Source organism: Sinocyclocheilus grahami, unplaced genomic scaffold, assembly GCF_001515645.1.
Source record: "Sinocyclocheilus grahami isolate Dianchi unplaced genomic scaffold, SAMN03320097.WGS_v1.1 scaffold1943.1, whole genome shotgun sequence".
Lineage (NCBI taxonomy): Eukaryota > Metazoa > Chordata > Actinopteri > Cypriniformes > Cyprinidae > Sinocyclocheilus > Sinocyclocheilus grahami.
In genome coordinates this window covers 45,716-50,889 of record NW_015507122.1, presented here as the reverse complement: position 1 = coordinate 50,889, position 5,174 = coordinate 45,716, and positions in this window count along the sequence as shown.

Genomic DNA, 5,174 nt, shown 5'->3' with positions numbered 1-5,174 from the left:
AGGAATGTACTACAGCCTTTGGAACATGAAAAACCCTTTTGGTCAATTACAGTAATTGTTTTTTAAGAATAATTATGTACTGTACATACAGTAAGAAATAAATGAGCAAAATTTCACCTGTAGTAAGTCAGTCTTGTAACTACAAACGTGCTACAGCCTTTGGAACATAAAAAAACCCTTATGGTAAATTACAGTAATTGTTTTCTAAGAATAATTATGTACTGTATGTACAGTAAGGGAGATATTGTCAACATTTCACATGTAGTAATTCAGTCTGGCCACTAGTAATATACTACAGCCTTTGGAACATGAAAAAACCCTTTTGGTCAATTACAGTAATGGTTTTTGAAAATTAATTATGTACTGTATGTACAGTAAGGGAGATATTGTCAACATTTCACATGTAGTAATTCAGTCTGGCCACTAGTAATATACTACAGCCTTTGGAACATGAAAAAACCCTTTTGGTCAATTACAGTAATGGTTTTTGAAAATTAATTATGTACTGTATGTACAGTAAGGGAGATATTGTCAACATTTCACATGTAGTAATTCAGTCTGGCCACTAGTAATATACTACAGCCTTTGGAACATGAAAAAACCCTTTTGGTCAATTACAGTAATGGTTTTTGAAAATTAATTATGTACTGTATGTACAGTAAGGGTGATATTGGGAAAAAATTCACCTGTAGTAAGTCATGTACTACAACCTTTGGGACATAAAAAAACCTTTGGTGAATTATAGTAATTTTTTAAAGAAAATAGTTGTGTACTGTACATACAGTAAGGGAGATATTGTCTATGTCGACATATTGGTTAAATATTTCCTGTCAGTTTGCCTACAAGGCATTTTACTATCGCGTTGTAAACATAATTTGTATTATTTATTGGACTACGTTTTGTACTGAGAGGTAAATTTGCAGACGGTCCCTAAAGCAGCCTAGGCGAATATCCAGCGAATATCAAGCCTAAAACTAACTTTACCGCGCTTTTGGATGGGATCTCCCTCCTTTCTGTGAGAGGGTAACTTAGTTTAGTTGGCTATCCTGATTTTAATCGTATATGTAACGTTAGGTAATTTGAACATCACGACTGGACTGACATCAGCCACCTGCTGGAGTTTGGGTTCCACTGTCACCTCTGGCTTGCGTAGCTGGGGTTTAAAAGACACTGAATATTCAAGAATAATAGTGATTTGATTGTACTGACACTATTGCATAATGACAAGACTTGAACTGAACTGAGTTGGATTATGTACACTGTTTTCTCCAGAGCTGCTTTATCGCCAATACTGTTTCATAATGCATTAATTTTGCACCATTTTCACTGATATTTAATTTGATTAAATCAACATAAAGCTGACACAAAGTGAGTAATGAAACTTTTGTGTGCTATAAAATTCCTTATGGCTGAATTGAGCTAATTCATTCGTAAATATTAACTTTACAAAGTTATTGAACTGAATTGTCTTTTTAGAGGTAAAGTTTTTCATTAAATAAAACAATGTTTTTGTACAATTTGTGGTTGCATTTTATTTTATATTTTTCTTCATGTAATTACCTACTTTTTATAGAGTGTTTCATTATTACTGGCCAAGGAAAGTTTAGATTTTTTTAAGTTTTGAATGATTTTATGGTTTATTAATATTAATAAAGGGAGACATATTACACTTTTATAGAGCAGTCTAGTCTATATAATGATTGTTGGCGCTATTTTAGGTATTTCCATAGCTAGTTTTGGCCAGATTACCCATTTTAAATAAGGTATAGGCCCACTAAATGAACGGGTCCAGATCGGAGCCGGTCCTGATGAGTTACTTAATCAACGGGTCCGGATCGGATCTGGGCTGGATGAGCTATTTCATGAATGGGTCTGGACCGGATCCGGTCTAGATTAGGGATGGGCGATACCACTTATTTTGTTTTCGATACAATACCGATATTTTTCAAGGCAGTATCGTCGATATCGATACCGATTCGATACTTCTGAACTAAACTTTTAAATTATGAAATTTATGAAATTATTAAATTACTAAGAGTAAAAGGGGTAATAAGCACTTAACTTTATGTTTAAAACGCATTTGAACATTCAATACGCCTTAATTGTAACTTATTAGGTTATATTTTTGTTTACACATGGTTCAGATATGTTTTTTTGTTTACACATGATTCAAATCTACAAATACTACAGTTGAACTACGGTCACTTTAGTAAAACCATGGTTATATCCTACACAATTACTCGCTAACAAAGGTTATTCATCCAATTCAATGCATATTGTACGATTTTTTTTTTTGTTAAATTAATAAAATCACTGGTAAATAAAACACACCTTAGTATCAATATTTTTTGTTTGAGTATCAATACTTTCGATACTCGCGTCAGTATCGATATATCGATACTTTGGATCGATATGCCCATCCCTAGTCTGGATCCGTAATCCTTATCTGTTCCGGATCCGTTGCGCTGTGCAAGTGGACTCCGATACGGACCCGTTTTGCGGATCCTTTTGTCATTTTGCTATCTGGGAAATATGTTGTGGCACTATCGTGCAGTCTATAATGATATGACGTTAGCAAACTTTAGTGATTTTTTGCAGTAACATGAGTAACATGACCGTAAACATGAACTCACGATTGAATGAAACATAAAACAAATGATTACTTTTCGTTAAAATCTTTATTAATGACAAGAATGCTTACATGTATGTGTCTTCTTGTTAGCTCGGGCAGCCATGTTGCCGTGAAGCCATGAAGCTGGTTTACGCTGAGATAATTCATACCCCTTCGTTTGAAGTGTGGTCCCGAAAAATCTTAATTTGAAGGGCTATCTGTCCCTTCCCCTTCCCCTTCCCCCTACCCCACCAACCAAAAGAGAATCGAGACAACCCTACCCCTTCACGTGAATGCCGAAACGTAGGGGGAAACCCTTACGAAAAAGAAGTTTATTAAAGTGTGCTATTAGTATACTTCTTTTAAACTAAAAATAGGAAAGTATACTTTTAGTCTACTTTTTATGTACTTCTCAGAAATGGGCTTTATGTACTTCTCAGAAATATACTTAAAATGACATTTAAGTATACTTGACTTATACTTAGAAAAAGTCTAAATGTATTTTAGCTATAATTGTGCTCCTAGAATCCATGTTTTCATTGTTAAACTGTAGGGCATGCTAGTACATATCTTCTGTACAGAATTTCCAAAAAACACAAGTGAAGAAGAAACCGAAACAACAGACGCTTCCACATGTATTCTAACATGATCATCAGACATAAAACAGCATCAAAACTGTGTAACATTATGGAATAAAATATCGACCAATGAAGAGGTAATACTGACTGTCAAGCTTTGGGGTGTTGATCGACTTTATCTACGTTTTGATTATCATTCTGAATCCAATTCATAGTCTTTTTTCAGCTTTTTGTTCAAAATGTTGTTTATTTCTTTATTTTTTATTTATGAAACGTATCCACATTCAAGTGTTTAAAAAAAGAATGCATGAAGCTGGAATAAAATGTTTTTGTTTACAAGCAGATACCCTGTTCTTTTGATGTTTTGTATGTTCAGATATTCATGTAACAAAATATATACAAATTAATACCTAAATAGGGACATAGTAGTATATTTAAAGTATGATGTAAAGTTCACTTAAAGAAAACTTATGAGTATACTTGCAGTATAAAACTACTAAACTAGTAGTTTACTGAGACTATACTTCAAAGTGTACTACAAATGCTACTACAAGTATTTCATTAGTAAACTATCAGTATACCTATAAGTTCACTTTTAGTATAGTTGCAGTACAAGCTAAACATTTTGATGTAAACTAGTTGTGTACTCAAAGTTATACTTAAAGTATACTTAAAAGTATACTTTTATATACTAGAAAGTGGGCCAATTTAGTCCCAAGGAGTATTGAAATAGTACACTGATATTTGTATACTTACTACATAAAGTATACTTAAAATATACTTGAACTTTACTTAAGTATACTTACTAAAATAAACTTGAAGCATACTACTTTTTGGTAAGGGAAGGGGAAGAGCTAAGGGGTAGAATTGGGATTGGGAAAATAATATTGTCTGAAACCTCTAACTGAGGAAAAAATACTTCATATCTGGATGTTTATGGAAAGTTTCTGATTAGAGCTTGGGTTTGAACAACCCAGCCTTGAAGAAGTTGTGTATTGTCTATATGTGTGTACAGGACTGATATCCTGGGAGATTGGTAAACGGCACCCAAGATGGAATACAAATGTGGACCTCTGCTAGATCTGATTACTTTTCGTCTCTTTTAGAAAATAAACAAACCCCAGGTATTTATTCAATACAGTGGCTAAATTAACAAAAAATAAAGCATAAACAGGTGTTGACATTTCCCAACAGCACAGCAGTAATGGCTTTATGAACAACTTTATTTCCAAGATCGATACTATTAGAGATAAAATTGTAACCATGCAGCCGTCAGCTATAGTATCGCATCAGATAGTGCGCTATAGATCCCCTGAGGAACAATTCCACTCATTCTCTACTATAGGAGAGGAAGAATTGTATAAACTTGTTAAATCAACGAAACCAACAACATGTATGTTAGACCCTATTCCATCTAAGCTCCTAAAAGAGGTGCTTCCAGAAGTCATAGATCCTCTTCTGGCTATTATTAATTCGTTATTGACGTTAGGATATGTCTCAAAAACCTTAAAACTGGCTGTTATTAACCCTCTCATCAAAAAACCACAACTTGACCCCAAAGAACTAGTTAATTACAGACCGATCTCGAATCTCCCTTTTCTGTCCAAGATACTAGAAAAGATAGTATCCTCACAATTATATTCCTTCTTAGAGAAAAATGGTATCTGTGAGGATTTCTAGTCAGGATTTAGACCGTATCATAGTACTGAGACTGCTCTCATTAGAGTTACAAATGACCTGCTCTTATCATCTGATTGTGGTTGTATCTCTCTATTAGTGCTACTGGATCTTAGAGCTGCGTTCGACACTATTGACCACAACATTCTTTTGAATAGACTAGAAAACTTTGTTGGCATTAATGGAAGTGCATTAGCATGGTTCAAATCGTACTTGTATGACCGTCATCAATTCGTAGCAGTGAATGAAGAGGTATCATATCGATCACAAGTGCAGTATGGAGTACCTCAAGGCTCAGTACTAGGGCC